The sequence below is a fragment of the Papio anubis genome, chromosome 8, assembly GCF_008728515.1.
Source record: "Papio anubis isolate 15944 chromosome 8, Panubis1.0, whole genome shotgun sequence".
In the NCBI taxonomy this organism is placed as follows: Eukaryota; Metazoa; Chordata; class Mammalia; order Primates; family Cercopithecidae; genus Papio; species Papio anubis.
Window position 1 is genome coordinate 122,524,925 of NC_044983.1, and position 12,676 is coordinate 122,537,600.

Below are 12,676 nucleotides of genomic sequence, written 5' to 3' on the forward strand. Positions count from 1 at the left end.
GTGAAAAGCAGAAGAGAACTGTTGGGTGTAGTAGGGTGGAGGTGAAGACCTTGGTCCTGTCTTTACGAAGCATACATCACTTTGCACCAAGCATCATGCTGGACTCAAAGAGATGATGAAGATGCAAAATGCGGTCCTTGTTTTTAAGGAGATCACAGTTTTCTAGGGCAGGCTTACAGTAACTATGGCAGTCAAGATATAAACAATAACATATATCTTGGACATTCACCTAGAGATTAAAATGATGATTCTAGCAAGATAAGTTGTCAGGTACTTTAGATTATAGGTGGGAATAATGAATCTTTCAGAATTACTAAGTGGGGCCTTCCATAGAAGAGTATAATTCAAGACACATTGGTGTCACCAATGGTGACCTCCCCTCAAAGGCAGATACAGGGGAGGAGACTTGATAGTGTTAGAGGAAAAGAGAGTCAAAACCTACGGGAAGGAGCATCACAAGGGAGACAAATAATTGAATTATTTCTGAGTTGGTAATGTGAAAGTTGCTAGAAATAATCCCTGCTCACGTGCTCTGGGACTAGTTTTTGTGCCAGCTGTGTGCACAAAGTGAAAGGATTAATTGCTAGAACTGTATTACTGTTGGCTGTAGTCTGCTGGACCTTCCATCTCCCAAACTATAGCTCCCTGGAGTTTTCTGGAAGTGCTTTTGTATTCCTGGACTTACCTACAGAATACCTTTAAAGGCAAGGGAAGCTTCTTAACTCCTCTTAAGTCAGCTAAGCTATGCTGGGGTAATAATAAACACCTATGTCTCAGGGACTTAACACAGGTTTCTTACCCACATCACAGTCCAGTGAGGGCTTCTTTCCATCCTAAAACTTTCCCCCTGGAACTCAAGTCTCTCCACGTTGCCTTGGAAAGGAAAAGAGAGTTGCAGGGTCAGGTTTTTAAGGACCATGCTTAGAGTGGCTTACATAATTTGCACCCACATTGCATTGCCCCAAATTCAGTCATATGATCCCAACTTATTGTCACCAAAATGCTACAGATTTGGTCTAGGCCCTGCTACTCACAGCACAGAATGCCAATCAAAGAGACAATGAGTATTGCTATGGAAGAAGGCTTTAATTGGGTGTTGTAGCTGAGGAGTTAGGAGATCAGCCTCAAATTTGTCTTTTGAACTAGCTAAAATTAGGGGTTTATATAGCAGGGAAGAAATGTAACCATGCATAAGAAAACAGGAATTAGGGAGGAGTGAGGAAGAGAAGTTGGTCGACAGGAAGTATGTGGAAAGTTAGGCAATCCTGATGGGTGAGGGGTCTGGCATCTCTTTGTCCAGATGCAGTGATCTGGTAAGTTTCAACTCCTCGACACTATCTGGGAGGTGTGATGGTTGGTTTCCTGAGAAAGAAACTCAGATAAGACAAATGTAACTTTCTTGAGTTTTAAGACTGGGGGGATCAATTTGTATGTTTATTCAAAAGAAATAATAAACATTAGTTCTGTAGAACACTTGGACCAGTTTCAGTCTCCCCTTTCTATTTATCAGTTCCTCAGTCATGGGGAATTTGGTCATTGATCTTTCTGGCTGCTTCATGCTGAGGAGGGGCATTACAAGCAGCTTCATACGAAGGATAATGAATCAAGTGTTAATCTAATACGACAGTCTCCTTCTATGACACAATCTTTCTCCCTCTCGTCCCTCACTTCCACCAAAGACAAATCATAGCAGGACTAACCTACCTGCAAAATTAGGTTCAGTCCCATATACTTGGCCTGATTACCCACAGAAAGTACCAAGCATCATCATCCACATAGGGTCTCCTAAATTGGCTTTCCTGGAACCATTCACAAGGCCATTTCAGTCAAAGTCCTGGGAAAATAACCAGTTCCTTCAACAGTGTCTCATTATAAAAGAAAACAGATTATTGTTGAATTTATGTAAGCAACCATATTGCCATAAATTAAGAATATTCACAAATAGTTTACAAATTCTAGAGAAATCAGGCAGAGAGAGAAATGTGGTTCAAATTCTATTTACAAGAGTATACTCTACTCCATTGTTAAAGGTGTAAATGGCTCAAAAGAAAAAGTGTTCTCCAGACTCTGAAAAACAAAACAAAAAAAATCAGCAATGTTTCAAAGAACCAAAAGAAAAAAACCATAAAAATTATTTCTCTCCTCCATTAGCTCAGTCCATGCAATCAGATCCCACTTTGCTTCATATTGGGTTAGGAATCTTTAAGAACACATCAGCTTTTCAATTAGTGTCCTGGAAGTTTTCTCTCTAGTCCAATGGCAAAAACTCCAAAGTTATGCAGAAACCTGCATTCAAGGATCCTTTTCATGAATTCCCCAAAAGAAGCAAGTTCCAGACTGTAGCTGATGATAGGCCTGTTTTTAAAAACAATTAAAGCAAATAATTATGGATGAGAAAAGGCTCAACAGACACAGTTGACAAGAAAATGTGGTTATTTCTGTGACATACAAAAATTTAACATAATCATAATTATTACTGACAACATATATTAAGACATCAGAATTTTAGGAATCTCATGTGTTAATGTTAAAGCTGATTTTAACAAAACCTTATAAACAAATCTAATTTTAATCAGTTTGATTATAAGGTAGGAAGTCTTTTATAACCTTTTACAATTTTTTTTATTAAAGATAAAATCATTGCTCTAAGAAAACTGCATTACTCCAGCACAGTAGCCCAGATACTGGTATTGCATCACTGTGCTTTTGCTATTAACATTTAATTTATAGAAAACCTTGAACTAATTTGTCCCTTAAAATTAGCCCTTACAATCTCACGTGCCCAGATTTTCCACAATAGTTCCTGGGCCTAGAGGGGTTGAATAGTTTTAATTTCTAGCCCTGTGTTTCATGCAAGTTCTTCATTTTGATTGTCACCTTCTTCTGGGTCTGAAAACAAGGCTTTGACTACTGTCAATATTCAAGATTTGGCAGAAGTCTGTGCCTTTTTTAGACCCAAGAGTCAAAGTCCTAACTTAACAATACAAGGATTAGTTAATAGGACATTTATATTGTAGAAAATCCTGTCATTCTCCCTAACATGTCACAAATTAAAACACTGTGAATTGGTGTCTAGTGGTTAATGCCTGTAGTACTTTAAATCACCATATTAAAGTGGTTAGATTATTCCTTGCATATATCTAATTGCTAACATTGTAGTGACAGAACTGTGACCCAAAGCATAAAAAATGTGGTAGGTCCAATGCCAAACTTATCAGAGTAAGACAATTACCTTTACTCTCCATGATTTAAGAAAATGGTAAATGCCAAATATCGGTTTTGGAAATTCAGTATGAAGATAAATAATCTCCTTTTGCTTAAATACTATACAGTGAAACAGGGACAAAGTAAAAACAAGCACAGAATATTTTGTTCTGCTTTTTAAAAGAGCATTATCATCCATTTCAAATATTGGTTTCTAGATACAGTACTGATAACTATTAGGTAAATTTCAACTCTAGAATCTTCAAACCAGAACAACACTAGTGTACATTTTGTTTTCAAGTACACACATTAAGACCTAATAGTGATAACAGGTTTGGAATACAAAAAATCACTAGAAAGCCTGACATTTTTACTGCTACTTAATCCAAGTGAATGTCACTTAATTTTGATACCTTACAACTAACACAGTCTGAGAGAAATCCCAGTCAATATAATTTCTTTTAAGGAAAAGGCAGGCTAGTCTTTCCTGAACATTAAAACTTTGTACCCATATCACAATTTTTCCTCATTACCTAAAGAAAAAGATCTGAAACCAATTCAAATTATTGATTGAATTGAATTTCCTTAGGGGAAAAAACTCTCTAAACATTCTTTTTATTTTCGTTTTTATTATACTTTAAGTTCTAGGATACATGTGCACACGTGCAGGTTTGTTACATATGTGCCATGTTGGTGTGCTGCACCCACTAACTCGTCATTTACATTAGGTATATCTCTTAATGCTATCCCTCCCCTCTCCCCCACCCCACAACAGGCTCTGGTATGTGATGTTCCCCTTCCTTTATCCAAGTGTTCTCATTGTTCAATTTCCACCTATGAGTGAGAACATGCAGTGTTTGGTTTTTTGTCCTTGCAATAGTTTGCTCTCTCTAAACATTTCTACTCTTACCTACTTTTCCAAATAAATAAGTAATGTACTATTTCTGCTCATAACTTATTTTAGAAAACAAGGTTTTTTGTTTTTTAGGGGTTATTTTTTGACCCATAGCTTAAAGCTCTTGTAGCTCTCTAGATCATCAGAGGTAAGCAAAACCAATCAAACTTTTAATGGCTGATGTCCCCTATCCATTTTTGCAGGCCTGACAAAGATAGCTTAAGAACTTTAAATAGAGCAAATGATGAATTGTTGGAAATGCATAAGAAACAAAATGGCTATTCATAGAACAAAATACAAGCCTTCCATTAAAAACTAAAAAAACAATGGTTTTTTATATATGTATATACACGTAAAACCCAAAGGAGAACAAATAGCAAATAATTAAAAATTAAAAGCAAAAACAAACTGGAAACCAATACCCAATTTTTCACCTACTCAGTTTACTTTGAAGGCTACAGTATAATCCAGAACCTAAAACAAACATATGTTGGGTATTTTGTTCCTAGTATACAAATTAATGTCTCTAAGTCCAGCAACACCACTATACCTTCTGTGCAATTCAGAAATTTACTTCAAGCACGTGACCAGTAAGTACTTTAGTGTTAGTACTATCTATGCAGAATAGCAAATACAGTATGAAACAAAGCAATGCAAGTGTGTATATAAAATTTGACTCCATGCTAAATCTGGGTTCATGCTTAAGTATGTTTTAAAAAAAAAAGAGCAAAGAATTGCCAAACTGCCAATATATTTCTTTACAATATTTATTTACCTTCATCAATACTAAGAGCTTTATGAACAATGTTAATTAGCCAAATTTCTCCAATTTTGTATCAGATTTTAAAGAGTATTTTACTAATTTACATAAATCATCTAACATGCTTGGACTTTGTTTTTGTCCTAAATTTTCTTTCTTTCTCTGTTTTTGTTTATTTGTTTTTTGTTTTTTTAATGACCAATTATTTTATTTTAGGACAAAAGTTTACCATAGTCCATAATTTGTATCAACCTTTACATAACTTATGAATTGACAAAATAATTTATTTTTCTCTGTAAAAACACATCTTCTCTCACACATTTGATATACAGAATAATATATTAATTACAATTCTTATTCTTAGTAACTTTAAATTTTAGTGAAAACCTAGGAAGCAAGACATTCTGAACTAGCTATCAGATATTAACATTTTACAGATGAGAACATTCCACAATTTTAAAAAAACATGTTTCCCAACGTCATAACCCTCCTTCTTCCTTCCTTCCTCTCTCTCTTTCTCTCTCTCTTTCCTTCCTTCCTTTTCTTTTTGATGGAGTTTTGCTCTTGTCACTCAGGCTGGAATGCAATGGCATGGTCTTGGCTCACTGCAATCTCAGCCTCCTGGGTTCAAGTGATTCTCCTGCCTCAGCCTCCCAAGTAACTGAGATTACAGGCATCCACCACCATGCCCAGCTAATTTTTGTATTTTTAGCAGAGTTGGGGTTTCACCATGTTGGCCAGGCTGAACTCCTGATCTCAGGTCTTGAACTCCTAATCTCAGGTGATCTGCCTGCCTTGGCCTCCCAAAGTGCTGGGTTTACAGGCCTGAGCCACCGCACCCAGCCCCATAATCCTTTCTTAATTGGAAGTGACCCAGATGGCCAAAAATAACTTCTCTTATTCAATCCAAAATAACTTCAAGATTTCCAATTACATTTAAAAGTGCAACTGTGTCCGCAATTGGTGGGTTCTTGGTCTCGCTGACTTCAAGAATGAAGTCGTGAACCCTCGCGGTGAGTGTTACAGTTCTTAAAGATGGTGTGTCTGGAGTTTGTTCCTTCAGATGTTCAGATGTGTCTGGAGCTTCTTCCTTCTGGTGGGTTCGTGGTCTTGCTGGCTTCAGGAGTGAAACTGCAGACCTTCGCAGTTTTATAGCTCTTAAAGGTGGGGCCTCTGGAGTTATTCATTCTTCCCGGTGGGTTTGTGGTCTCGCTGGCTTCAGGAGTGAAGCTGCAGACCTTTGTGGTGAGTGTTACAGCTCATAAAGGCAGTGTGGACCCAAAGAGTGAGCAGCAGCAAGATTTATTGCAAAGAGTGAAAGAACAAAGCTTCCACAGTGTGGAACGAGATGCCAGCAACTTGCCCCTGGCTGGCTTGGGCAGCCTGCTTTTATTCCCTTATCTGACCCCACCCACATCCTGCTGACTGGTCCATTTTACAGAGAGCTGATTGGTCTGTTTTGACAGAGTGCTGATTGGTGCATTTACAATCCTCTAGCTAGACACAGAGTGCTAGATAGAAAAGTTCTCCAAGTCCCCACTAGGTTAGCTAGATACAGAGTACTAATTGGTGTATTTACAAAGCCAGAACTAGACACAGGGTGCTGATTGGTGCGTTTACAATCCTTGAGCTAGACACAGAATGCTAGACAGAAAAGTTCTCCAACCCACTAGGTTAGCTAGATACAGAGTACTAATTGGTGTATTTACAAACCCGGAGCTAGACACAGAGTGCTGATTGGTGCATTTACAATCCTTGAGCTAGACACAGAGTGCTAGACAGAAAAGTTCTCCAAGTCCCCACTAGGTTAGCTGGATGCAGAATACTGATTGGTGTATTTACAAACCCTGAGCTAGACACAGAGTCCTGATTGGTGTATTTACAAACCCTGAGCTAGTCACAGAGTGCTGATTGGTGTATTTACAATCCCTTAGCTAGACATAAAGGTTCTCCAGGTCCCCACTAGACTCAAGAGCCCAGTTGGCTTCACCTAGTGGATACCCCCACCCTGCGCAGGCAGAGCTGCCTGCCAGTCCTGGGCCATGCACCTGTACTCCTCAGCCCCTGGGTGGTTGATGGGACCCAGTGCCACAGAGCAGGGGGCGACCCTCCTCGGGGAGGCTCAGGCCATGCTGGAGCCCACCGCGGGGGTGGGAGGTTCGGGCATGGTGGGCTGCAGGTCCCGAGCTCTGCCCCAAGGGAAGTGGCTGAGGCCTGACTAGAGCTCCAGTGCAGCACCAGCCGGCTGGCACTGCTGGGGGACCTGGACACCCACCGCAGCTGCTGGCCCAGGTGCGAATCCCCCACTGCTCTGGGCCTGGGCACTGGCCCACCACTCCGAGTGCAGGGCCCGCCAAACCCATGCCCATGCCTGTGGGAACTCGTGCTGGCCTGTGAGTGCGGCAGGCAGCCCTGGTTCCCACCTGCGCCTCTCCCTCCACACTACCCACAAGCAGAGGGAGCCAGCTCCGGCCTCGGCCAGCCCAGAGAGGGGCTCCCACAGTGCAGTGGTGGGTGGAAGGGCTCCTCAAGTGCTGCCAGAGTGGACGCCGAGGCTGAGGAGGTGCTGAGAGTGAGGGCTGCTAGCACATTGTCATCTCTCACAGCTACAAGCATTTATCTCATTTACATGTACACGATTTTTTCATTTTTTCAAACAATTTATCTAGATTACTTCTGAAAACTGAAATATTAGACAAAGTTAGTTATCATTTCAAGTTATTTCCTTGTTAACTTTTTTTATAGCCTGTGAAGATCAGATGTTTACCTAAGTAAGAACCTTTTAAAAGTTAAATACATGGGTATTTTGTCAACAATTCAGAAAATTCAGCTGTCTTCATTAAACTAACATTAAATTGGTCTTACTTATCAAAAAAAGTCAAACAAAGACTATTTAGTTTTGGCTGGGTATATTATTTTATAACCTTTTGTGCTAAACCCTGAAACCCCAGATATCTAGCAGAGACAAATATAAAACCCAGACAAAAATGTATGTTGGCAATTCCAAAGACATTTCTATTTTTATCTTACCAATAATTTTAAAGCCAGTTTTTTAAATTAACAATTTACTTAATCATATGAATTTTTAAAACTCTTAGACTTATATACTTAATTTATGAGCATTCTTTTGCTTATAAGCCAACTTGGTAGACACAACATATAGTAAATGTACATACACATAAACACATCTAAATATGTACATACACACACACATACACACAAGCAAAGATCCAATAGTGTTTACCTCAGAACTTTAGCTATGAAATAGCAATACAAACTCACCAGTTTACAAACAGGTTCACATAGCTAAACTATTTTTGCCCTGATACGTAATCCAATGAAGTCTGTGAACCAAAATTGGGGATAAAGCAGTTCTCATGGCAGTTTGCTTTTCAAAGGCCATATCTTCCCACATGCCAAAGAGCACTAGGTCCAGAGAGCACCACATAAAAACATCATCTGTAACCTACTAATCAGGCTCAACTCTGCTTAGAACAGCAGCGTAAGAGCCTGACTACATGGAATTTCATCTTGCCTTCCCATTCAACAGCAAACTCCAGATCCCAAAGAATACTGGGACCAGGTCAAGTGCAATGGCTAACACCTGCAGTGCCAGCACTTTGAGAGGCTGATGTGGGAGGATCACTTGAGTCCAAGAGTTTCAGACCCGCCTGGGCAAAATGATGAGACCTTATCTCTCCAAAAATTAAAAAAAAAAAAAAAAAAAAAAAGGCTAGGCATGATGGCATGTGCCTATACTCCTAGCTACTTGGGAGGCTGAGCTGGGAGGATCCCTTGAGCCCAGCAGTTCCAGGCTACAGTGAGCCATGGTGACACTATTGCACTCCAGCCTGGACAACAGAGTAAGATAGTGTCTTAAAAAAAAAAGGAATATTCAGGTCAAACAGCATTACAGAAGAATATCAGTTATATCAGTTTATCAAACTCTAAATTCCCATGACTATATCAACACACACAACCTCCAAAATATAAACCAACTGCTGTAACAACAAGCTCTAAGAGTATCCAAACTGAGAGAAGGTGCTTCCCTCTCTCAGTTGGGCTTGTTCAACCTGTAAATGGAAATTCTTTAAAAAATTTCCTGGCCGAGTGCAGTGGCTCACATCTGTAATCCCAGCACTTTGGGAGGCCAAGGCAGGTGGATCACGAGGTCAGGAGATCGACACCATCCTGGTTAACACTCTCTACTAAAAATACAAAAAAATTAGCAGGCATGGTGGTGGGCGCCTGTAGTCCCAGCTACTTGGGAGGCTGAGGCAAGAGTATGGTGTGAACCCAGGAGGTGGAGCTTGCAGTGAGCCAAGATTGCACCACTGCACTCCAGCCTGGACAACAGAGCAAGACTCCGTCTCAAAAAAAAAAAAAAAAAGATTCTCAAATTAAGAGGAGCAGATACTGTCTAGGCCCACAAAGGACACTTACCTATCCAGATGCAGATGTCAAATTTCTAAGGCTGTTTTTCCTAGGTAATCAGTAACATGGTTGGGGCCAGCAGGGGTGGGGCTAGACAGAGAGAGAAACTGAGACTCACCTCTGGCCAAAAAAGGGTCTGGCAGCTGCTTAGGAGGGCTTCCAAAACTTTTTCAGCCTGTGGAAACAAACCCACAAGCAATGTGTTACTGGTCAGGGAACTAAAAATCTGTTACCTAAATGCCAGAGGTTTATTCTAGGTTCTGCTGCTTGCAGCACAGAAAGCCAGTCACTGAAACAGTGAGTATTGCCAGAGAAGGCTTTAATTAAGTGCTACAGCCAAGGAGATGAAAGATCAGTTTCAAATCCATCTCTGCGAGCAACCAAAATTAGGGGTTTATATAGTAGGAAAGAAATGTACACATGTAGAGGAAAATAGGAACTAGGAGGGGCAAGAAAGAGAAGTTGGTCAACAGGAAGCAGGTGGTTGGTTAGGCAATCCTGATGAGTGAGGGGGCCTCTCATGTTTCATTGTGGAGATGCAGTGATCTGCTAAGTTTCAGCTCCTTGATACTATCTGAAAGGCCTGATGGTTGGTTTCCTAAGAAAGGAACTCAGATAAGACAAATACAACTATCTTGAGTTTTAAGACTGGAGGGTCAATTTCTATGTTTATTGCAAAGAAACCATACACATTAGTTCCCTGAGACAACTGGGACAATTTCATAACCTGCATTAGAGGTTGGGAAATGTCTTCCTGTATTTCCAAGATGAGAAAACAGTGTGGGGGCCAAAAGGCATTTGTCCCAGCCATACTCCCCTGTAATGTACGCTTTTCTCAAACATTTTCCAAATTCACTGCTACAATGCTCTGAACCGTTTCTATTTCCTGCAGATGTAACTTTAATGATGTATATTCCTGATATGATATGAAACAAACAACACCACCACATTTTCCCGGATATTGTTTTGCCAAGGCTTTGATCTTCTCTCCACTTGGCTCCTGATCTTATTGTAATTTCTGAGTGTAGGGGCTTTTCATTCAGAGCACATTATAGTATTCCAGCATGCCCATAATCCATCCGTCCCAGGAGTGTATCTTGAGGGCTTAAATGCTCAGTGTGGTGGAGGAAAGGTTAGCACTAGTTTCCTTCCATAAGGGAATTATTTGCTTATCAAATATTAAACAGAAATGTTTTAGCAGGTTACTTCTTCCTCTGCAGAATGGAACACTGCATAGTATTTCATTACCAGCTAATTTCTTCTGCAAATGAATGACTACTTTCTGAGTTTCATTCAACTATGTAAACATTATTGTGAGGAGTCCGCTGCAACAGACCCGTGCTCTGCTAGGAGATACAAAAATGAGTAACTCATAGTCTCTGCCTTTGAGACCTCTCAATTCATTTGAGTAAAGTCAGTGTGTAGCATTCCATGGATGGGTGTTCTAATAAAGGTGTTTTTGTTCACCCTAGGTGTCATTGAAGAATATTAGCAAGTCCTAAATTAGCTGATTTTTAAATAATAGAGTCTTTTACATATGTAGCTATTTTTCATGCACTGCATGTAATTTTGTTTGGTATCTATATGGAAATGCCTCATGTTAGCTTTGATATTGGTCACAGTTCTTTCCTGAGGACAGAATGGCATATAACTATTAATAATAATGCCAGCATTTGTTGGGTATTTATTATGTGCCAGATGTTAGAGCTCTTCTAGTCTAGAGTCTTTGCCCAGTGAATGTCATGTACTAATGTGGAGCTTTATTCTCCAAGCAACACAGATGATAAATATAGCTATTACTCCAATTTTGCAGATAAAGAAACTGAGACTCAGAAAGCTTATTAACATGCCCAAAGTCACACAAGGAGAACTGTGGATCCGTTTGACTTTTTCTAAGCTTACTTTTAAACTTTATTAAGACTAATCTAGAGATGTTAGTTTTGCATCCCTTTGAGTGTCATCTTTCTGGCATCTGTAACAAAATCCTTGAATGTTCAGGAAGTTCTCTATCCTGTAGGTGGCATAAACTCAACCAATTCCCCAGGTCAGTGTGAGCCCTGCCAATTTTTCAGCTTAGGGCTCCCTGATAATTCTTCTTTCCACAAAGTTGTTCCTTGCCCAGCTTCATGGAATTTGGAGCAGTTTATCTTCTCTGGTACTTTGCTCCACAAATTTGAGCTGCCTCTACTTCTGCCCCTAATGGTCTCTTCATCCTCAACTCAGATTGCCAAGCTGTTGTGATCTTTGTTGTATGCCCTACAGTTCATAGATTGTCTCTAGGCAAAAAGCCAGAATACTTGTGGGGGTTGCCTCTTTTGCTTCTCTTCTTTGGGGGTCTCATTCATGCTCTGTCTGCTGTCCTGTACCAGAAAATTGTTGTCAAATACTTAATTACATTTTCTAGTCATTTGTGATAAGAAAGTATCCTGCTAGCAGCAGACATTCTCGCAGGATGTAACAATGTTCATGGCGTTTTAAGTGGAAAAAAAAATCACACTTTAATGGAACATATACAGTTTATGCTTATTATGGAAAAATATATTAATATTCTATTGAATGGATCTAAAAATACAAACATAAAATGTTTGAGGTGCATGATATCCCAATTACCATGATTTGATCGCTACACATTATATACATGTATCAAAATATCACATGTATTCCATAATATGTACAACTATTATTTATCAATTTAAAAATGTCAATAGTAGTTTCTGGGTGGGTAAGATTGTTGCCATTTTTTTCTTTTTGTTTCTGATAGGAAACCTACAATGCTTAGATAACACGAAAATGAAAGCTTCAGGAAAAATTAAATGAAAAAATATATAGTCCTTAAAAGCAGAATTATAGCTAAAATATGGCATCTATATTCATCATTAGAGTTGAGTAATGTCAATCAGAATCAGAGCTATCCTAATAGAAATAAAACCATCCTTAATGGTACTATTTAAACATTCAAAGATCAATCACTGCTATTTTACTTAACTCCAATTTCTCTCTATCTCAGACTAAAAAAAAAATGTATCCAAGGTGTTTCTTAATTGTTCCCAATAATTTCCCCAAATTGTAGCAATGCCTTCACTTTACACAGGGTTTCTGCTTAAAGTTTTCCTTAACACCTTTGTCCCTCTGAACTGTGTTGGTAATTTGTTTAAAAATTGCTCTTTTATTTTTCTCTCACTCTGGTCTGTATTATCCTGAGAGGAAGAAGGAAGTTGGCATTTACTACTATGAATCCAGCACTGTGTTCTCATTCATATACTTGATTTTATTTGATTTTCAAAATAATCCTGCAAAGTATTTTGAATTCACTTTAGGTTGATAAGTGGGGAAATAGTCTTAAAAAGACAAAAGCACTTGCCCAAGATTATAAAACTAGTAAG

General features: G+C 39.2%; 1 long non-coding RNA gene across 3 annotated transcripts in view; it reads right to left on the reverse strand.

Moving 5' to 3' along the window:
• The window catches only part of LOC103887116, a 38,469-nt gene extending 26,330 nt beyond the window's left edge, over nt 1-12,139 (reverse strand). For 2 of the 3 annotated variants that reach the window (XR_004185929.1, XR_002523987.2), the window contains exons 1-2: nt 9,412-12,139; nt 800-2,355 (exon numbers count right to left, since the gene is read on the reverse strand). This is a non-coding gene — a long non-coding RNA (uncharacterized LOC103887116). The remainder of the gene's footprint in view (nt 1-799; nt 2,356-9,411) is intronic. The other variant, XR_004185930.1, reaches the window with a different exon arrangement.
• Nucleotides 12,140-12,676: the final 537 nt, after the last annotated feature.